Below are 24,138 nucleotides of genomic sequence, written 5' to 3'. Positions count from 1 at the left end.
GGAAACCAACCTTCACTGTCTTTCCAGCATCTTCTAAAAACAAGATAAGAAGGCTCAATATCACAAGCTAGACAAGTCTCCCCTGCATTACCGACACTGCATTACCGACACTGATGTAAAATTAATTTCATGGTGACTGAGCAATGAACATGCAGCAACTTCTAAAAACTAGAAGCAATTGCACTTGCTCTTCACATTGGGTTATTACTAATGGCTAATGCATAGTATACTTCCATGGTTTTAATTTTATAACATCTTTGGGAGAAGAGCTAAAAATGATTTACAGACAGATGTAAAAGGGCATCATTTACTTATCTTTGCCTCCTCCTATCTTAAGGTTTCAAAAACCCTTCACAAAACAAAGTGAATGTACCATTTCTATGTTGGGATCACTTTACTCACTATTGAAATCAAGCCATCTTGGTGAAACTTGGTATCTATTACCCACACAGCAACACTATAAACAATCTAATACAAGAAAAGGAAAAGATGACTACAGCCAATTGTCACTGCAGAGGTAGGTGCAATTCAACCCCACTAATTAGAATGTGACCAGAACACTAAGGTTAACACCCCTATTCTCCTGAAAAGTGCCCTGGGATCTGTAATTAGTGCAATTAATTAATTTACTGTCAAACTGGGAGGGTGTTTCTAGTGGGGTCCTGCAGGGATCAGGCCTGGGCCCAGTACTATTCAATAGTTTCATTAATGACATGGATAATATAATGCAGAGTATGCTTATAAAACCTGTGGATTATACCAAACTGGGAGGAGTTACAAGCACTTTGGAGAACAGGATTAGAATTATAAATGACCTTGACAAATTGGAGAATTGGTCTGAAATCAAAAAATTAAATTCAATAAAAATGACAAGTGCAAAGTACTTCACTTAAGAAGGAAAAATCAAATGCCCAAGTACAAAATGGGGAAGCATTGGCTAGGTGGTAGTCCTGCTGAAAAGGATCTGAAAGTTGTAGAGGATCACAAAATTAATATAAGCCAAAAATGTGAAGCAGGTGTGAAAAAGGCTAATATTCTGGAGGGTATTAAAGGGAGTGTCATATGTAAGTCTTGAGAAAGGAAGACTGAGGAGGGACCCGATAATAGTCTTCAAATATGTTTAGGCGTGTTATAAAGAGGACGATGATCAACTGTTCTCCACGTCCCCGGAAGAGCAGAATTGTCCACTGAACGTAGGACAAGAAGTAATGGGTTTAATCTGCAGCAAAGGAGATTTAGGTTAGATATTAGAAAAAACTTACTAACTATAAGGGTAGTTTAAGTTCTGGAACAGGCTTCCAAGGGATGTTGTGTAATTCTTATCATTGGAGGTTTTTAAGAATAGGTTAGATTAGACAAACAACTATCAGGGATGGTCTAGGTTTACTTGGTCCTGCCTCAGTGCAGGGAGCTGAACTAGACAACCTCTCAAGGCTGCCCTGCATTTCTATGACTCTAATTATTCAGGATCTATTCGATTGTTTTATAGATTATGTAGACTGTAGGACAGATTCTGCTCTTAGTTACACAGGTGCAAATTGTTGGAATGACTCTGGATTTACACCCATGAAACAAAGAGCAGAAACTGGCTCTGCACCACTAGCAACACAATGCTCCTTAGAAGAATGCTGCAGCATTGGTTAAATATTGATTAAGGGGAAGAATGCATCACCTACTGAAACATCTATGTAAGTGCTTTCTACAGTGCACAGGTATTCCTTGGAGATCACCTATTCCAGTGACAACTCTAGCCTTTCTTACACTGAGATCTTACGGGCAAAAGGGCTGAAGATATATGGTTTTCAGAATATGTAGCAATTGCTTGTAGTAGCTCATTTCAGTTCTATACTATATCAGCCAGTTTGAAAATTCCCAATGGCAGAATACAGCCACCAACCCAGGGGAAAGGGCACAGCCAGCACACCTTTCTGTTCGTCAAGGATCCCCCTGTTTGCCTGGATCTTTTAAAAATACTTCACTTCTCATTTCTTTCCTGAGAAGTTAAGTTTAAAGTGTAGAGCAGGCCAGGAAATGGAAATCCCTTCCACCAAAGAAATTTGTGTGAAGGGATTTCTATAAAAATTCAGTTTCAGGGATTTTTTGGCTTGTTGGCTGCCGAGGCTCCCCAGCTGCTCAGCTTCCTGGAATGCTGGGAGCTCAGTTGCCAACCAGGTGGATTGTTGGGTAGCATGGCAAGCTGGTCACCTGACTTCCCAGGCAACTTGCTGGCAGCCCATGGAGCAGGGGATCTGGCTAGCCAGGGAAGTAGGCCAGCTAGAGACTGATCTAGGACAGGTGATCAGGGCAGTTGCCCTGGCAAACAGCTTTCAGGGTTTGCCATACCACTCAGTCATTCTTTTTTTTGGTTCAACTGCACCAGAGGGTACTAAAATCGACTTCTGCGCTGACTGGCAAAATGCCTAGGACTGATCCTAACAGGCCATCCAGTGAGCCCTGCAGCCTACTAGGAGAGTAACTCATGAGCCCTGGAGCCAATAAGCTCTGGCTGCAGCTGACCAGACAGCCTGCGTGTCTGGCTTCCATCAAAGCTTCCAGTGGAATCATGACGTTCCTAAAGAACATTACAATTCCATTGAATCAGAATTTTCTCACACAAGTCTTCCACTGGAAAATATTTGACCAGCATTATATAGTTTTTTGTTCTGGATTACATGAGAAGTAAAGAACACTTCAGATTCATGCACTTATCATACAAATCAGATTAAATATTCTTTAGAATTTAGAAAGTTCTTTAGTTTTCCTTCATGAGCCTCAGGCTTACTGTAGTTTCCTCTTCTTCAGGCCATCAGAGTTTTCATGGAAGCTTTTACATTGGATGAGCATTTGGTGTCACTGCAAAAAAACTCACTTCCTTTCAGCACATTCCAAGGGGGAAAATCCAGATTGGTTTGCTCAAATTTATGATTTAAGACAGAAATAATTGTTGTCTGCCAAAGCTTATTGATAGACCTTCTTCCCAGCTGCTAGGTTTTTAGCATTATGGAAGTTAAATCATTTAGTAAAAAAATGTATGTGGATGTATGTGGGTGCATCAGTCCCTTTAAACATACCACAATGGGCTTGATCCTGTATACCAGATACTTTCAACAGTCTGCACAAGTTTAAGGTAGACACTGATGGACAAGACAGGGAGAATGGAGGAATATGGCTCTGCATTAATGAGAGTGTTGCTGTTGGCTGCCAAGATATTCCTGACTAGTAGCTCAGTTCCATAGCAAGGGTGTTCCAGACCCTGGTTGAAGACTCAAATCTGGGCCCCTTCCCCGCAGCCTCTCAAAAGACCTACAGTCACCACTAAGTACTTTTAAAAGTACCTTTCTAGCCTTCTCTGAAACAATCTCATTAATTAGCTCACCCAAGTCTATTTCAGCTTGCTTCCAAGTTCTCTATAGAAATAGCTGCCAGATCACTTAACCTTTCTTGCCCCAGGGATGTTCTTAGATAGATCTTGATTAATTTTAACTTGCTGAAACTCCTTTCATTAGCAGCCATGCTTACAGGAAGAAAGCACAAAATATGAAGTGCTGTTTCTGTGTTAGGGAAACATATCAAAAGCCCTTTAGTGAATGTAGCTAAGGAGATCAATTGGTGCCTTTGTTTTCAAGTTATCCTTAAAGATTCACTTGCAAAAACTGGAAAAGAATTCAATCTCCTTCTCAAAACTCTCAATTTAAATCCTCAGGGTAGCTGCTTGTTAAGTTTTGAGCATGTCTATTTAGGCCTTTGCAACTGAGACTTTCCAGTTTCACACCCATCAAAAAAGCAAACCTTTCTCTGAGTCTAGTGTACTTACTCATCCCATTGTCCAGTTGTGTTAATACGGAATCCAAGATGGGGTTGAAAACTTTACATTCAAAAACCTTTTGGGGATCTGATGATCTTTCATCCATTCACCTGGCATTATTTTCCTCCTTTGAAAGTGTTTCTCATTGAACTGTGTGGATATTCCTAACATAGCCTGTGAAGCAGCAGCTTCCTAACATACAATAAGCCCAGAAGACCTTAATTCTGATACTGTCTCAAAAGCCACCAAGTGAATCAAGGGCCATTTGAAAGTCAAGATCCAATCTTGGCAAGTTTTGCTCACGTTAATTTTTGCTAAGACAGTATACCACTTCTTGGCTGAAACAAGAAATAAAAACTCTGAAATGTTCATTTACAAGCCATCAGAATCCAATTTGAGTTCTGGCATAAGCTTATGTCAAGTCCTGGTCTTGTCTGAAGTGTCAAGAACATGCTCAACCTGATTTCAGAGTGGACAGGTTGCCTTTTCCCTCCCTGAACACCTTGTCAGGCTTTGGCATTTTAAGGTAATGCTAATATGCTTTTTCAACATATCCCAGTTACTTGTAGCCAAATAGCCAGATCTTCCTTGTCAACAATTGAGCAGTGTCCACATCCATAACACTTGAACTAGCAATCAATGGGCAACATTCTGGCCCAGAATCACAGGGTCCAAGACACAACAGTTCAACACCAGGCTCTGTACTGTAATCAGAGACTTCAGCACCCAACAAGCCTGACAAGCACAAATCAACAGCCTCACTATCTAAGGAAAACTCAGAAGTGTAAGTAGCATAATTTCCAGTCCAAGAATTTTCACCAGTAACATAGTAGAACTTTGCATTTTCTAGAAACTTTGTAGATCACTCACATTTTTCTGATCTTTTGCACATTCCTGCTGCAGCTTGTGCTTTTGAGCACCATACTTGAGCTTGTAGATATTCATAATGAAAATCATGGCTGACTGTAAGAATTCACCCACCAAGCTTTTTATGAATGATTGCTGGGTTTGGAATGACTATGGTAGTGGCTGAAACTAAAGATCTAATGAATATCTCTGAAACTGAGAGAAATCAGGTGAATAGTCATAACTCTGTAAAATTCAGAGCTATAGGAGGTAAAACTAATGAGAGGAGCTCAGGCATGTGGATGGGGCAAACTATGTCAAGTGAAGGGAGCAGTTACAGAGAAGGCTAGGGCTCCATGATGGAGGAAAAGAGTGAGACGTAAATGAAAATGGGGCCCTTTACAGGCTTTTGATAGGCTCGGGCCCAGTTCCACTGGAACCTTTGCATGGCCATAGAGGAGCATGCAGCTGATAGCATGCAGGGCCAGCTCCAGGCACCAGCTTAACAAGCAGGTGCTTGGGGCAGCCAAAGGAGAGGGGCAGCACCTGCAGCAATTCGGGGGCGGCAGGTCCCTCACTCCCTCTAGGAGCGAAGGACCTGCCGCTGAACTGCCACGGCCGATCGCGGCTTTTTTTTTTTTCCAATTGCCGCCGCCGATCGCGATTGCGGCTTTTTTTTGTTGTTGTTGCTTGGGGCAGCAGAAATGCTGGAGCCGGCCCTGATAGCACGTAACCTCATTTGTATGCGGAGAATCACACTTAAGCCCATGTGTACTCTTCCAGGTCCATTCTCTTCCTATAACTGCTTCTTTTATACTCTGCACTCCAATCATGCCAGGAGCTTCACATTTACCTCTACTGAGGTTAAAGGACTATGCTCTTTACTTGTGTGGATTTGTAATCTCCACTCATATGGAAGCAATAGTACTGTCTGTTGCCTTTTATGCATGGATTTGTAGGCTCAAGGTCATTATCTGTCTTCCCTGTTTGCTTATGGATCTTTGATTGACCATTGGTTACTTTTCTTAAACATGGTAAGTGTAATAGAACTGAAGAGTTATGCGATGGTCACATCTGGAGAAGAGCTTTTTTGAAGCCTTTGAAGACTTCATTAATAACTTCTCTCTTGTTCCATCAGAAAATTCCAACCCTTAGTTTTCAATTTCCAATTCTTTTACCTAAAGGGCAATTAAAAAAAAAAAAAAAAACTGTTTTGTCCCCATCTCTGTGCAAGCAGAAATCCAGGAATTGAATGCTACATTGCACTTGCAAACAAATTTAATGGCATCAGTACAGACTACAGGGATATCAGTCAAATAAGTAGTAACATGAAAAGGAAATCTGTTTTGAGGATGATCATGCAAAACAGTATACAAATACAAGTTGGTATAACTTTCAATCAAAATATAAAGCAGGCAAAACTGAAACTGTTCTAGTCTTTTCAAGTTTAGTTGAGCTCACCTCAGAAATATCAGGTGTATATATACAGGTTGTTTACTATTTATTCTCATAATATTGGGTCAAGTTCAGCAATAACTCAAATGGCAATGTTCGTTAAGTTATAGTCTAGATTTTTTTTGTTCAATAACAGCTATAAGCAGAACAATAGTTTAACCATTTGGATATTCTGTGAGAAAAATTAAGCTCAAATGTAAATGGGCTTAACTTCTATTGAAACCAGGATGAAATTGGTCCCAAGGGGATGGTGCAGGCAGAAACTGTAGAATAACCTGCTTTATATTGTAGTCTCCTGTTGATGTTCACTTGTTCTATGTAGGCGCAATTCAGTAAGATTTTCACAAGGGTGATACAAATAGTATAGGTGGAGATGGTGGCATTCCATATATTTAAGGTTGCCTAACACTTTCTGTTATGACACCCTGTTTTCAGTTGCTTATAACTTTGCCAAACTATTTGTGCTGAAAATGTTCATGTTGGGTGTTGCCTTAGGCTGTTTATTTTTTTAAGTTTCAGCAAAATCAGTTTAGCTGTTTCTGACATGTTTGAGAAAAAATACATTTTGCAATGTTAAAAAAGTCCCTACAACTGTTTTATCAAGATCTAGTGCCTCCAGGCTTTGTAGCAAGGACTTGAAATTCAGTAGGGGTGAACCCTGGTATCAAGTTTTTGTTTGTTTGTTTTGGTTTGGTTTTTTGCCAAACTGTCCCCAAGAAAAATGACCAATTGTGACCAAGTTATAAGCCTTTAAAAAATTTCAGATCTCACATGCACCCTAGAATCTTGATAGAATTTGGAAACTACATTTTCTGAAGATTCTATATGCAATGAGAATGTTCCAACCCAGGACTTTCAGAGGCTCAGCAGGACATTTCTTTAATTGCTGCTCTCAACAGCCTGGGGCTAGCTATGATGCTAGGCAACAGAAATGAGAGTGGGGAAATTGTCTCTCCTGCATTCACAATACTCCCTCTGCTGGAACCTAGGCAGCAAAGAGAAGGTAACAGTATGACTTGAATACAGAACAGATCTGACCACAGGGCAGCAGATGGGGAGGATTGGGACAAAGGGCCTGGAAGCTGTGAGTGGGAGATTGGGACTGGCTGGTCAAGGAAACTGGGAGCTAGGGGGTATAGGGTGACCAAATATCCCGATTTTATAGGGACAGTCCCGATTTTGGGGTCTTTTTCTTATATAGGCTCCTATTACCCCCACCCTCTGTCCCGATTTTTCACATTTGCTGTCTGATCACCCTAGTGGGGTACAATATCAAGCTGGTCAGGGAACTGGTGTATGTGTAACTGGTAGCAGAGAAGGCAATGAGGTGGGGGAGACTGGGATTGGCTGGGCAAGGAGCCTAGCAGAAGGACCCTAGAACTGGAATCCAGGGATTTGGACAAGGAGTCCAAAGTTGGAGACTAATGGCTCGGCAGAGAGTGTAGAACTGGTATGAGGAACCTGGTGGTAGGGATGAATGGGACCAGGAGTTGTGGGAGGGCAGAAACAGAGCTGAGATAGGGACAAGCTGAAGGGGTCAGGCTTAGGGGAAAACAGAAGGATCTATGATTACTATAGCACATTCTCCTCCAGAATTTCGAATGGAGCACAGGGTTCTTCTGACTCAATATTCCTCTGCTGTCAGCTATCTATGAAACCCACTGGCAAAGTGTGTGTGTCATCCCCTTCTTGTGCTAGTCCACATAGCAGTAGTGGGTTGTCATCCTCTATTAGTTACTCCATTAGCTCAAGTGACAGACATTAGTGCTGTGGATCTAAAGATTGCAACCCTGATGATGTTCCATGTGCATGTCAATATGATTTCACATGATGGCATTTCTGTTTCTCCGGTTGCTTATTGAAAAAGTTAGGAACTAGACTGTACTAGATCCATTAACAAAACTTTGGTAAAAGAATGTTAAGGTTGCGTTCAAAAGATAGGAAATACCATAATTAAGGGTACCTGTACAACCTTAATTTGGCTCTTTTGTACATATGTATTATGAAACAATCTTTAATTACATTATCACAGGATTTTTCCCACAGGACACCTGCCTCATTCAGGACACAGGTTAGACCTGGTTTGGGGAAAAATCAGTGTCGTTAATGAGAGAGGAGGTAGCCTGTAAGACACCTATCTCATATGTTGCAGACATCTGGCATTCACTATGCAATTTGTTTTTCAAACTGAAATGCACCAATGATATTTTTAGAATATGCTCTAAGAGGTTAGGTACTAGACTGCCTCCTTCCCTTTGAAAAATGAGGAGGGCCTAATTCAAAGGAAGAAGAACAAAAACCATCAAATTCCTCTTGCTGATTTCTCCCCTGATTCTATATTCATGGAAACAGTGGAGAGTTTGGCCTACAGAAGCTGCAGATCTCAGAGAATATACAGTAGAGCAGGGTCTCATACTTAGTAGCCCTTCCCCTAATTCTGAAGCCTCTTGTCCGAGTCCTTTAGAGCCATACTACTAGGTCCCCTAGCTGCTTCTCTCAGAACCCTCACTTAAAAGGGAATGGGGGGCTCCACAGAAGAGGCCTGAATTTGTAACACCCTACCTCCAAGAGGGATCTCCATGGAACCTGGGGATAGTGCCTGTAGCAGGGCTTACCCTGTCTGGCTTTCAGGCCATGCTGCGGCCACCTTAGCTTCTCCTCCAGAGCTCCCCGCTAAATTCAGTTAATCCCTTCAGTTTATAATGGGTTTCAGCATCCATATAGCCCTTTCTTCAGGCTTATAGTTCTTTGAAGCTCTCCTAACCAGAGCTTGTCACCCAGCAGGCCCCTCAGCAGGTTGTCCTGGAGAGTTATCACCCGTTTTTTACTCAGTACACTTCCTTTCAAGCTGTCTCAGATTAAGCTGAGTCTGCCCTTATTTTCCCCAGCAGGCCTGATTCTCAGTAACATGCTCCCATCCTATGACCTCTCTTGGACTTTAAGACAGGCTACAGCTGGCACAGGTGCGGCTGACCCCACTCCTCATAAAGGGCTAGCACACCCTGTCACAATGCCACTGAGTTGACTCCGACTGTTTTTGTTCAAAATATCCACCTCACTAAATAATGCTCATAAAGTGCTTTATAGATTATTATAATTGATAAAGCAATGGTGCAATCTTAGCGCAATGTAATTACGACCAGTTAGAAAAATTTTTATATCCCAAAACATTCATTTCCATTGTTTTGCTTTGCATCCTTAAAATGTTGGCATTTTTGGTTTCCCCTCTAACTGTTAGTTGTCAGTAGTCACTTTATATCTATTTACCTGGTAAAATATTTTCATGTAAGTCAGTCCCTCCACTTCCTACATCCTTTTTATTGCTGTTCTCTGGACTGGCCCCAATTTCTCTGTATATTTCTTGGGATTCTAGACTGCAGAGATATGTAGGTAGTGGGTATTTTTTAATAGTGCATGCCTCTATCAAGCAGCTTCAAGTTATCTGTGTGCAGTATTTCAAAAAATAGATTTTAAAAGCGTCTTTAATGAAATTTTCAAGCTGCATGGCTCTCTGCAATCAATCAGAGATAAAACTACAATTTATCTTTTATAGCCTTCTCTATACATAAATAGACCACCATCCTGCAATTGGATTCACTAGCTTGGACACTTGTAGATCACACTGAAGCATTAGCACCGTAAAGAGTTAGGGCCTGATCTAGCTCTCATTGAAGTCTATGGATGTTTCATCACTGACTTCAATAGGAACAGGATTCGGTCGTTTAGCCCTGGCAAAGAACTTTAGAAAACCTCAAGAAACATTACAGTCTTTAAGCCCATTAGAGGGAAACATCACATTGTTCAGAAGGCATTCTTGATTGGTGGAAAAGATCCTTAAGCAAGACAAAGTGCATCACCCTAATTAAATGTGACATTTAACAGATTGGCCCTTTGCTTATCATTAAGGAGCAATGATCACACTGCCTGATCTGAATCGCTGGCCTCTTGGAATCTGTAAAAGGCAAATACTGGCAGCCCTTTTCAACTGTCTGATAAAAGAACACAGAAAATTACTCTGAATAATTGGCTTGAAAGGATTTTGTGGGTGATTGATGATAACATCAGTAAATGTCTAACTAAATAGGTCTTTTCTGCCAGACAAAGGTGCCTATCCTACCTAGTACTCAGAAGTGTTAGACAAGTGGGTAATAAAGTTATAAGTTAATGGAGTGGAAAAGCTTTAGGAAGTTTAAATAAACTGAAGAACCTTTTCTTCAGTGTGATTTCTGATTAATAGGGCAAACAAGCCTGTTTTTATTTACTAGTAAGCTGACTTTTTTCAGAGGAGTTGTTAACAGAGTAAACAAAGTGCTTTAGGAGAATGGTTTTGTTGCACCTAAGGTTAGATATAAGTGTCAGGGTTCAGGGCAATGCACCCGTATTCCCCCATGTCCACCAAGGGTAACCGCTCTCGACTCCTGGGCCATCACCTCTCTTAGGCAAAGACCTACATCTCTCCTGCCAGACCAGAGGATCTTAAAGGCAGCACAGTTCCCTGCCTGCACTGTGGTATCCCCAGTAAGCCAGACCACCTAAACAGGCCAGCATCTGCCCTTTGCTTTTTCTTCAAAAGCTATGAACAGTGTAATTGCCAACAGTTACAAGTTACCACCCAGCTCTTTCTAAGCAACCACATTTATTCTTAAAGTGAAAGCATTACAGAGAAAACATATTAAAAACATTAAAAGAACCTACAAACATGCTAATCTTAGGCTCCAGGAGGTGTCAGTCCTTCCAACCTTTTGACCAGGATTGGGGCCATTTGGACAGAAGGTTCTGTCTGTGTTCTGGGTCAGAAGGAAGTTCCTGAGTCAGTTTAAACTCAGGTTATTTATCCAAAAGTCCTTTCTTTGTCTGTTGGCCTCTGGAGAATCCAGTTTGTACTAATATATGCGAGATTCTCCAGGAGGCGGTACCTCTTGGTGGGGGGTTATAATCTGGCTAATTTGTCTTAATCACGATCCACTGCTTTCAGTTTGGAGTGGAGCTGTGGTAGCCTTCCCCCATGGAGCAGAACATAATCATATATACATACATCATTCATTTAAAACAAAGGCCCCCAAAGATACCGCATGGGATTGCCATTCAGATCCATCAGTGTGATCATCGCTCCTTAGATGATAAGCAAAGGGCCAATCTGTCAAATGTCACGTTTAATTAGGGTGATGCACTCTGTCTTGCTTAAGGATCGTTTATTATAAACAAATCCTAGCCCACAATAACACAGAATGGTCTTTCAAGGATATTGCAGGAAATTGCCATACCTGTCAGAATGAGACCATCTGTATTTTATGTTTAGAACCATATCTGCTATAAATTCCAGAATGTTTAAATTACTATTCTGTTCTGAAAGTAATTCTATTAAAATACATATTTTTGTGTTAAAAATGGCATTTTCTTATTCCAGACTTATGCCCTTTGCATGTACATGGTCATATCTGCTTAATTATTGAAATACCACCTACTCTGCCCGTCTCAATTTTAATAATTTATGCTGTTTGTTTACACATTCAGATGAGATCAGACTGGTCTGTTTGGTCAGTTTCACTTTTCATTTGTAGCCAACAAGTTGACAATATACTATTTGTTATCACCTTTGAACTTTATAATTATTTTCATGTCTGTCTCCTAAGGTTTCAATGTGGAAAAAATACCAAGTCTCAGTTCTATTGACTTCATTTATTCAGTTGTATTGAGGAATGTTTTTAAAAGCTTTTCAAGTTTAGGATTAAGCTCCACTAGCTAAATGTATTGCTTGTTATCTATGTGTTTTTATAATCATGTTAGATTCAGACTGCTATTGCTACAAAGTATGCATTGTAGAAGTCCTCTGTGGAACCTCCAATTGAAGCTCTCAGCTGTAGAGGTTTAATTAACTGTTTGAAATTCACCAAAATATTTAACTGGGGTTAGCCTAGCAAAGTCTGATAGATGCTGTAGCAAGGAAAGTATTTTTGGACATACTGTGCTCTGCACCATTTTCATAAATAAGGATGTAGCTGTGAAGAGCCTGTGTGAGTTTCAGAGCTATTAACTAGGCCCTTACCTGCTAGCCCTTGGGGAACTGCAGTGAGCTATATTCTCTGTTCAGTTTTATTGAAGTGTGTTTGTGCATTTGTCAGAAATAATGTTTTTAGATTGTAATGACAGATTGTAGCATGCTTGTCAGTTCCCTACTGGTTTAACGTTCATAGAGGTCATTAAGGTTTATGTGCTGAGATTACATGGAAGTTTAAAAATGGCTGGAGACTACTTCTTCCCCAGTGGGTTTCGCTGTACATATGCTTTTTTGCTATGTGTTTTGATAATTATGCTATGTGACTAAGTCAATGACTTTGCTCCCTGCTACGAAGAAAAAGTTAAAGATAAACTCCTTAAAATTAAATTGAAAGGAAAGGGTCTGGAATTGGGGCAAGTTTGTATGTGAGCAGCAGGTACTGCCTCAAACACAGAACTGTTCTTAATAAAAGTTCCATCTTGAGAAGCATTCTTTCCATTTCAAAGGAAAGAGCTTTAATAAATACTGTAAAAGAAGCATACTTAGTATATGCCTGTTAAAATATTTATTGTGTCATACTAACTGTGTGCATGTCTTGGAAAACATGGTCTCTAGGAATGTCAGTCAGCCATCTTAGATGCAGCCATTTGGAAGAGGTGTCTGACCGATATTTGGCTTGACTGTATGGGTGATTGAGACAATGTGACTAGTAACTATAATCCACACAGGTCTGCACATGTAGGCTACATCTTCACCTAACACTGCTGGCGGTGGTCTGTAAGGTATGTGTAGCTACATGCTTCAGTGAAACACAAGCTGTGCCCGCACAACACTGTATAGCTACACATTGCAGTGAAAGACTCTGGCAGGGGAGAGACAGTGGGAAAAGGATGCGTCTTTCCCAGCTGCCAGAGTCTTTCCATGTGGAAGGGGAAGGCTCTGGTAGAAGGGAGCTACTGGACCCTTTCCCTGCTGCCTTCCTGGAGTCTTTTCCTGTGGCAGGGAAATGGTGGAGCCTTTTCCCGCTACCTTCCCCCACCATAGCCTTTCCCCACTATGAGTCTTTTCCTGGGGGCGGGGGAGGAGGGGCTCCAGCAGTGGGGAGGAAGTGGGACAGTGTAGATGGGGAGGCATGGCTTGGGCGAGTATAGAGCGCGTAGGGTATGTACTCACAACATTCAGCTGTGTCTTTCCTCTAGTCACCCAAGCTGTGCCTCACCATTTACATTGCTATTTACACCTATGTTAGGGTGGCTACTAAAGTACGTACTCTACATACCACCGAAGTGTAGATATAGCATTAATGTAATGCTCCCATCTGTTGCACATACCATACAGAAGTAGAAAAAAAGAGGTCAACAGGTGCACACTTCAGAGAGAGAGAGAGACTGTATGTATTATAGCTTCAGAATTATGGAGGTTGGTATGTTCACGCTATGAGGGTGTTTATATTCATCCAACCTCCTGCAATGTTCTGGTCAGTTGTCATTGTAGCTGAAACAGGCAAAGAGTTTTCCTCCCTCTGAGGTGAAAATGACCAGTGAAATCTTGCAAAATAGCCAGGCTGGTATCCTGCAGGTTGGTGACAAATGTAAAATTGGTGTATGGAATGGCTGAACACTGTCCAAAACAACTAAAGCCATGCTTTTCATCAACTAGTTGAAAAAGCCTGGAACATTGATATCTGCACTTTATCTAAATTTCACTGGCAAGGAAGTGGTGAAAAGAAAGTTCAAAGCCATATATTTTGTTTTCAAGCCACTCTGACAGGTTACTCCAGCAAGGGGTGGTCATTGTTCTTTCACCCAGTGCCCAGTGGGCATTGCAGGTTTAGGTGGTGATTAATGAGCGACTCATCAGGGTCTGATTCCGTACCTGCTGTAGGCATCATACCTTCATCACAATGTATGGTCCCACCAATACCAAAGCCAATGCTGCGGCTACTGATAATTTTACCAGCAACTGCAGAGAAGCCTTATTGAAACTTCAAGAAGAAATGTCATCCTAATCCTGGGTGACTTTAATGTGCAAGTGGGAAAGGATGATGACACCTGAGTATATACCCTCAGTACATTTGGTATTAGGCAGAAGAACAGGAATAGGCAGCAACTGCTGGAATTTTCAGCTGCCCGTGGGATCGTGATTGTTAACTCTTCTGTCATTCAAAGATTTACAAGTAGACCTCGTACAGCACAGATGGTTTCACTAAGACTATTATTGATCAGTCATGGATGTATGAGTTCGCAGAGCTGCTGAACACAACACTGATGATCAGCTTCTGCTGACAAAAGTGCACCTCCATCTTCAAAGACAGCCAGTTAATGGACTGAAATTAATCCAGATCAACCAAAAGCTCTTATTACAATCAAGCTATCAGAGTGCTTTCTGTTCTGAACTACTTAAGGTCATTCAAGCATTAGAGACTGCAGTGCCACTCTCTATTTCTAATGAGGAATGGAGTTGTTTCAAGTCATCAGTGCTGCCAGCTCAGTACTGGGGCCTCAGCCCTTTAAATATGATCCATGGATTGGTGAGGAGATGTTCTCTGCATTTGCAGCTAAGAAAAAAGTGAGGCTACTATTTGAATCTTCAAAAACACATCTGTTGAGAGCAAAAGCTAAGGCTAAAGTGTTTGGCTTTGGAATGTCATCAAGTTACGTAAGAAAGATAAGGAATCCAAGTCATCAACCCAGGCACCCAGTTTAGGACAAGTTACTGCCAGGCATGATCTCTGCACCCTCTATTCAACTCTCCTGTATTTGTGGGGAAGGTGGCATCCACTTCTCCTGTAAAAAATCAAGATGGCAACATCAGTCAGAGTCTGCAAGATCAGTTGTATGCCTGGGAAGACCATTTCAAGATGCTCCTCAATAGTCCACTGCCTACAGTTCCTCTGCCATTTGAAGAGGAGCAGGAAGTTCTGGTAGAGCCACCTTTCTTCAGCCAAGAAGAAATCTGGGTCACAGTCCATAAGCTGAAATATGGGAAGGCACCAATATCACCACTGAGCTACTGAACACAGGTGAGAGCATTGTGGTACCATGGATGCACAGGGTCTTCCAGACCATCTGGAGCACTAATATTGTCTATAATGACTGGAAGATGTGTGTTGTTCTGCCTCTTGTTCAAGAAAAGGCAGTATGATAAGGGTGTACAAACCCCACACCGGGCAACAAGGAGTTAAGGAATTATTTTGGGCTCCACCAGCCCCGCTGTGCCACACCTACAGCAAATGCTCCATCTGCTGGAGGAATTAAAAGACAGGGAATTTGAGTGACAGAGCTGGGGGTGAGTCAACCTGCAGCCCACAGCTCCAGTAGAATAGAGCAGAGGGAAGCCTAAGACTCTGACACAGTTGCCCAATGGGCACCTCCCTGAGGGAAGGGAAGACCCACCCCAGAGACAACCAGAGAGGGAAGTAGTCTGTGGACCTTGGACTTTGGTGACCCCCTTTACTTATTGTGGTTTGAGTTTCCCCACCTAGGGGAAAGCCTTGGACTAAGATGACCCCAGGGGAGTGGACGAGAGGAAGAGGCCTAGGGAGGACAATCTTAAGCAGCTTTGGTTGCCAGACCACTGGTAGCCCAAAGGGCTCTGGATTGGAGCCTGGGGGAGTGGGAGGGCCTGGGCTCTCCTCCCTACAATCCCCTTGGCAGTCAGGAGTTGCAGGCATGACCAATAGGCAACGCTCCCCAAGTGAGGACTGTTACAGGCTGGAAGCCTGAATATAGCAATCACTGAGCTATTATGCTGTTGTTGGTTCTGAGGAAAGTCTTTGCTTTAGTGTTACTGTCTTGAACTAACGGTGCACTTTATGGCAAAGGCTGGGTCACTTCACTCTTGACCAGACCTTTACCTTGAGACCACTTTTTGAGAAGATGGCTGAATTTAATAAACTGTGTGAAGCACTTTTGATACACTGCCCATAGGCCTTTGATTCAGTGCATCAAGCAAGTTTGTGGGATTTCATGAGGTGACTTGGCATCCCTGGGAATATAGTGCCATTGATAGAAGAGCTCTATAATGGAACAGAGTCAATGGCAGATACATGACATGGTATTCTGTCTCCATGGGAATTCGGCAAGGCTGCTTTCTTTCACCATTATTGTTCAGTATCAGCATTGGTTGGTTGATGGATAAGCTTGAGGAGACAGCTGTCAGTAGCACTGAGCTGAACACCATTCTGCTTCGTGATCTCAAGTATGCCGATGATGTTGTCTTGGTGGCTCAATCTGATGAATTGCTGCAGCTCGTGGCTGATCCGGTCAGGCTTGAAACAGCACACATTGGTCTGGTTTTTAATCCACATAAAACTAAGTCCCTGGCCACTACCATCAAGCAGTCTCCAGTTCCAGATTACAACCAGCTCAGTATTAATCTGTCCATATGGGACATTGAGCAGGTGGTAACTGTCAAATACTTGGGCAGCATCATAGGCCATAGTAGAGGATGCTCAAAAGATGTATAAACTTGCATAGCAGCAGCTTCTGTCATTTTTGGGCCCTACAGTGGCCTCTGTGGAAAGATGATATCAAGCTTGTCATGAAGCTATGGGTCTATAGAACCACGATTATACCAACTCTGTTGTACAGAAGTGAAACATGGACACTGAGGAAGGCTGACTTTTTCAGTTCTCATCATCTTTGTCAGCTGCTCCATATCTAGAGGACAAGATCAAAAATGAGAATACACCTCTACCCCAATATAACGCTGTCCTTGGGAGCCAAAAAGTCGTACCGCGTTATAGGTGAAACGTTATATCGAACTTGCTTTGATCCACCGGAGTGTGCAGCCCCTCCCCCCCCCGAGCACTGCTTTACCGCGTTATATCCCAATTCGTGTTATATTGGGTCGCGTTATATCGGGGTAGAGGTGTATGTGAAGTTGAACCCAACAACTGCCTCTAGCAGAACTCGTTTCATTTTGGCATCTTTCTTGGTATGGACATATTATTAGGATGGAAGAACAATGAATTCAGAAGCATGTTTTACCAAGGAATGCTGCTATATGGCCAGCAATCAAATGGGTGCCAAAGCTGTGATAGCATGATAAGATTGCCAGTGATGGACATAAACTAGTTATACAACCAGACAACTTTAAGGACAAGCCAGAGATTGTTTGTGTGGTGCTCAGTCTGCAAGGAGGCTATGTTTCTTTGGGATTTGATGATGATGATGATGATGAATTAAGAAGCAAATCCTCCCCCTCCCATAGTCATGAAAGTCTTCAACAACAGCGGAAGAGGTACACTTCTGTTGTGCAGAGGTGCAGGATTCAGAGGGCATTCACAATGGAACTGAGAGGGCTTCCTGTACCTTAGATTACTGCATAAATTTGAGGAGCAGAACTGATGGATCTTTAACGATGCAGATCCATTGACCAACACCCTAGCTGCTGGGATAAGTTTTGTCACTCCTGCTTCTTTTAGTGCTGCCTCCAGGGATAGAAGAGAGCCCCATGCAGCAGCCCCTGCCATTCTACTAAGTTAATTTTGCTTTTAGGAATCTTACAGTTCCTGTTAGTGTTTATTATCTAGAGACAAAGTACCCCTGGGTCTTTGCATTTTCCTCTTATTTTGAGGACCTAATGTACTAGTAATCCAACTGTCTTTTCAGAGAAGAGGATGTGTTTTTAACAAGATTTGATTTAGAAAGTAAAAGACAGAAGAGAAAACGTAGATTTTCTTTTCAGATGACTCAGGGTGCCATAGTAACAGCAATGCTACTAAATCCCTATGCAGGAAGATGATGTGTGTAAGGGGGGTGGAAGCTCTGAGCATGATTTTGCTTTTCCTTACAACAGGACTTGCTTTTTTTTTTTTTTTTCCCTCAGTAACCCAATGCTCCTGTGAACCTCATTCATGCTCTCAGAGAGTAGTCTGACCAAGATTATAGACCAAAGTCAATTCTGGGATACAGCAGAAGAATTATGGGAATTTGAACTCCAGGCATTCTACAAGCCAATACAAAAATTACTCAGAAGCAGCAGCAACTCCAGGCACCAGCGCACCAAGCGTGTGCCTGGGGCGGCAAGCCGCGGGGGGCGCCCTGCCGGTCCCTGCGAGGGCAGCTGTCAGGCAGTCTTCAGCGGCGCGCCTGTGGGAGGTTCGCCGGTCCCGCAGATTCGGCAGTAATTTGGCGGTGGGTACACCGAAGCCGCGGGACTGGCAGACCTCCCACAGGCAAGCCGCCGAAGGCAGCCTGCCTGCCGTGCTTGGGGCGGCAAAAAAGCTAGAGCCGCCCCTGCTCAGAATGCAACACACCTGGGACCACCCATAAAGAAATTCACTAAAATCAATGCAGCATAGTGCTGTGTAGACATGTGGTATAAATGTAATATCACTTGTTCCAGTGTAGCCACAGTAATGTGAAGACACCAAACTGGGGTAAGATGTAATGCAGGGCTGTCCCTACCCATACGCAAAGTATGCAGCTGCATAGGGCACCAGGAAATGTGGGGCACCACATTGCCTGGTGCCCTATGAAGCTGTGTGCTGCTCGAGCCCCTGCTCCGCCTCTTCCCCATGGCCCCTGCCCCTGCTCCCTTGAGAACTGCTGCAGGGGTCAGGCCTGTACTCACTATATGGTAAGTGGAGCGACCAGGCCCCAGCCTGCTCCATTCCCCTGGCTCCCAACCACGCCGCTGGCGAGTGCTGGGGGGCAATTCCCACCTGCCCCCCAAGGCTGGGATCCGGGGAGCAGAGCGGAGCGGAGCGGGATGGGGGGCAGTTCCCTCCTGCCCCCTCAGCCGCCCCACCCCCCGCAGAGGCCTGGGGCCCCACACAGCCTCCCTCCCCCATGGGGGGGGGGCTGCGTAGGGCTCCAAAATGGCTAGGGATGGCCCTGATTCAATAGTTTAACTACATAGATGCATGTTACACCAAGGAAGCTTTTTGTGTAGATAAGACCTAGTTCATTAATCCACCACAGCATCTGTCCCTAGAAACATCCAATAATCTATGACAAGTCAGCTGTATTATCTGAGAGTGAGACTTTGGGTTAATTTGAGAGGTAGTGGTGGTGTAACAGTCACTCAGAGCTAACTACACACGTCCTACAGAGTGCTTAACTTTAATTTTTAGTTCGGAGCACCTTTTTTAGTTGCATACTCTTTGCTTTGTAGCAAAGAAGCTCTTTTTCAGTAAGTTGCAGGAGCTGCAAACAGCTATTTTCATTTTCTATATTGGGAGATTTGAACCTGCTCTCACAGATTATAAACAAAAGCTTGTTGAAGTCAGTAGAAACACTCCCATTGATTTCACTGGTCTTTGGATCAGGCCCATATTGGATACCAGTACCATGTAAAATACATTGTTTTTTCATGTAGCTGTGGAGTATAATAAAATCTATTTCTTTCATTACACAGTTACATGCTGAAATTACCAGTCTTTATATCTGAGGCCTGATCTTGTACCATTTAAGTCATTGGGTGTTTTGCCATTAACTTATGTGGATTCAGGATCAGACCCATGAAGCTGAATTCAGAAGTACGTAAAAGAAAATATTTTTGAATATTTTCTGGACTTCATAATTTCTATGCCATTATTTTCTTGTTATCAAATCTTATTAACCAAAAATATCATCTTCCCATGGCAAAGTATTCTACAATAAAACATCTTCATTATGGATACATTTCTAGTTCAAAAAGCCATCCAGTACTAATCAGTTTTCCCATTTAGGCAGATGTTTGAGGGATGGAAATATGTCCTGCCTACCAAAATATCTAGGGAAGTAGAATAGATTTGAGCACCACTAATTTACTCAACTGGTTCTTAAACCTCTAACACTTTCATGACTCCTCTGTTGCCACCCCAACCCACATCTTTGCATGCATTCACACTCACTTTTAAGTCCTGTTGGTAAAATCCTGACTTTTTGTCAGAGAAGCTAAATCATCTTTCCTGGCTTCCAAAGATAGGAAATGGTGACCACCCTCATCCTCTTTCATAGTATTGATCCTTGCACAAATCTCCCTCTGGTCATTTGGCACAATCTTCATAAAGTTTTTTCAAGCAAGTACTCAAGTTTTGGCTGGAGATTTCTAGGAAGAACTGCTTTGTTTTTTCCATCATGACAGAAAACTTCCCAGGCCACTCTGCAACAATCTCTGGTGGCACTGTCATTGTGAAGATGCTGGTAGCAAATAGGTCCAGGTGACCCTGAGCCACCGTGAGCTATTGTCTTCTCTGGGCCTTCGGCACCCTCCAGAGTAATTTATCAGCCAGAATCACCACTGCCTTCAATAAGTTTAGCAACAATATTGTTGCACTATCCCTACATTTATTTCCTTCCACTCAACTCCAGTGGAAAACAAGAACTGCTATTACTATACATACACTCTCTCATAAGTCTGTGGGACAGATGCTCGTGTGGGGCACAATGGGATGCCTTCCCACAGTGGAACACTTCTTTTGCTGCTATAACTTGTACTGAGGACACATGGCTCTGGCAAAGGCAGCCAAGTGTGCATGTGCTCTAGCGACACTGCAGTGTCGCCAGTTGCATTCCAGCAAAAATGCTAATGGTAATACTTTTTAATGTGGTCTGATAAAAGTTGGCTTCTTTCCTAAGTCACTTCTGGACTATTATTTTTACTACAAACAAAGTAGAACTTCTTCCACAGTACAAACAGATGGTCTAATTTATGGAACCGTTTTGTGTATTCTAATCAGAATTTTATGAGCTCTTCTAATGTCCAAAGAATAACAATTTTTCCCTGTATTCAATGGGATAAGGAAAGAAACTAGAAAGGAAAACAAAAGTAAGGAAAAAGGTGTCAGTTAAAAACAAAAATTGAGACGTTTATTTTTTCCTCATACTTACATACATCAAAATTGGGTGAATAGATTAACTTCACACTTTCCACATAAAAAATCACCTAGGAATGGATGAGACTAATCATGGAATGTTTCAGCACAAAAGAATTTCTTTTCATTTATTTATATTTTAATTTCATAGAAAAAAAAATCAAGACTGTGACAAAGCAATGGTACGTGGCATAACATGACAAAGTCATGACAATGGTGCTATTCAGGCTGAAAAATTAAAGGCTCCATATAAATGATCATAGTCAATTTTTAAAAATTGCGGGGTTCCAAAGAGGATGGAGCTTGGCTGTTCTCAGTGGTGGCAGATGACCAAACGTGGAGCAATGGTCTCAAGTTTCAGTGGGGGAGGTCTAGGCTGGATATTAGGAAAAACTATTTCACTAGGAGGGTGGTGAAGCACTGGAAAGGGTTATCTAGAGAGGTGGTGAAATCTCCATCCTTAGAGGTTTTTAAGGCCCAGCTTGAGAAAGCCCTGGCTGGGATGATTTAGTTGGGGTCGGTCTTGCTTTGAGCAGGGAGTTGGACTAGATGACCTCCTGAGGTCTCTTCCAACCCTAATCTTCTATGATTCTATGATCCCTGACCGTCTTGGCTAATAGCCATTGATGAATCAGTCCTCCATGAACTTATCTAATTCTGAATCACTGGAGGCAGCCTGCTGTAAAACCAGTGAGAATCCAGACATAAAGCTCAGAGGTCCAGTTCATTTCTACTAAATATACATAGATTATAAGCTATTTGACAGAATCAGGATTTCTCACAATACTGCCAACATTCTCTGTTTCTTTTGATCCCAATTTACCTCAAGAACAGCCACTCTCAGGATAATTTGATGCTTCTCCTTCAGTCCTGTCCAAATACAGGAATTGCCAAAGTATATGATAAAGAAAAATGGGGGGGGGGGAGGAAATGCAGATTTTGTTGCCCTTCATAAAAAAGTTAAGTTCAAATTTAGTACCAAAATTTGGGTCACCTTTATTTTATCTAAACCTGTTTATCCCTCTCTACTTTCAACCTTATGCACTGCTCTATCTTGTATGCACCATGGCTAATCCATCTTTTTCCAACTGAAAGAGAAATGTAGACTTGCCAAGTGGGGGGTAAGTGACTCCCTACCTCTTTGATCCTGCCTGCCATATTACATTGTGGCTGTTTATCACTAGAACAAGTCCACATAACTACATACATGAAATGTGATGGCAAGAAAGTCTATCAGAAGAGTCCATGTTCCCAATAGGAGCCATTTACTTAACAACAGTGTCAGGATAACACATGTAGTTAGGGTGACCAGATGTTCTGATTTTATAGGGACAGTCCTGATAGGTGCCTATTACTCCCCGCCCCCATCCCGATTTCCCACACTTGCTATTTGGTCACCCTGCATGTAGTGAAGGAAAGTAAGGATAGATAGTATTCTTATGAGGCCAAACCTTGACATCTTTATTCAGTTTTTATTTATTAATTAAGTAGACAAAATGTCTCTGTTTTGACTAATTAAGGTCTTTAGAATTTGGACCTGAGTGAGAGGAGAACCTTATAGCAGCTGAATATGCATCCAAAAGTTTTGAATCTGTATCTGAACTTGGCTTACTCTTTAAGGTTTAGAAAACTCAAAAGGAGAGGCTCTCTCCTGGGATTTCCAGCACTGAATTTTGATGAACCCAATACCACCACTGAGTGCAGAGGTAAATAGATATTTAAACACGTGCAAACAAATATTTGACTTAACTATCTCTGGATCTCAGAAAGAATCAGATTTGTTCAGTTTTGAGTCTGGCGTGAAGACCTGAGATTAGTTCTTATTTTAGCCTAATCAGACATTTTTTTAAAAAATATTGTTTCACTTTGCTCATGCACAATTAAATTAATGATAAGCAGAACACTTAAAAGGTATGAGGGGCCAGATCTTTGGCCTCTGATCTAGCCATTTTGTGCTCTTCAGACCGCACAAAGCAGCCAGAAAGCTCCCCTGAAGGAGCAGTCACAGATTCCTCCTGGCATAAAGATATCCACCCCCAGTATTGTAAAGCCAACTGTTTGTTGCCCACTTTCCCTATTCCATGTAGAGGTATTGGCATTGAGGGAAGCAGGTAGGTCTGTCGGAAATGTGAGGCAGTGGAGAGCAGAGTGCTCTAACTGACTTTTGACTGGTGGACCACCCCCACTACAGCCCTCATAACTTTGAGCAGCCCTGAGGTATTTTGTAGCAATTTGAATGAAAAACACTTCTATGTTTTGCACAGCATTACTGAAAATCCTTTGTTTATATGGTTCATGCATGTGTGTACCATATAGAATTAATATGACAAAACACATGCAGACATGGGGAACGGATAAAAGCCAAATACAACTTTGCCAATTAACAGACAACTCCAAATCATTGCTTCAGTGAGATGAGTGGCAGGATTTGTGCAGGGCCGGCTCCAGGCACCAGCCGACCAAGCACTTGCTTGGGGCGGCACCTTGGGCCAGGGCGGCGCTCAGGTTTTTATTAATTTATTTATTGGGCGGGGGCTGGCGCGGCACGGCGTTGGGGGGGCGGGGGCTGGCGCTCGGAGGAGGGGCGGGGGTTGGCACGGTGCTCAGAGGGGGCATGGCTTCGGGCGGCGTGGCGTTCTGGGGGACGGGGATTCAGGCAGCGTGGAGCTGGGGGGGCGGGGATTTCGGCGGCACTGGGGGGGTACGGCGGTGCGGCGTTGCGCTCGCGCGGGGTGGGGGCAGCAATCTTCTTTTTTGCGTAGGGCGGCAGAAAAGTTAGAGCCGGCCCTGGATTTGTGTCATTCTCTATTGTTTACCACAGATGATGGTTATTTACTCAGAAGCAGGTACTTAAAAACCACAGCTGCTGGGAAAAAAAAAAGGAATCTTTGAATATCAGAGCTGCTTTCAGTTATACCAAACAAAGTACATTGAGGTGAATGGCAGGAGTTTACCCATGGCTCACCACTACCTTTAGATATTTTACAGAGAACAATGCCAAAGGAAAACAACTCACTAAGACTTATCAGATTATTGTTGATCAGAAAAAGAAAATGACCTTTGCATGAGGAAACCATTCCAATACACTGCATTATAACACAGTACACAGAAAATAACATATTGGGTACTTTTATCTTTAAGGGGACTTAGATTTCTGAAAAGGATAGATTTAAGGGGTACATCTTTTTACTTCAATTTCAGGGGCTTTATGGTGGCAGTAACATGCAA

Source organism: Trachemys scripta, chromosome 3 (assembly GCF_013100865.1).
Source record: "Trachemys scripta elegans isolate TJP31775 chromosome 3, CAS_Tse_1.0, whole genome shotgun sequence".
In the NCBI taxonomy this organism is placed as follows: Eukaryota; Metazoa; Chordata; order Testudines; family Emydidae; genus Trachemys; species Trachemys scripta.
This window is presented reverse-complemented; position numbering follows the sequence as displayed.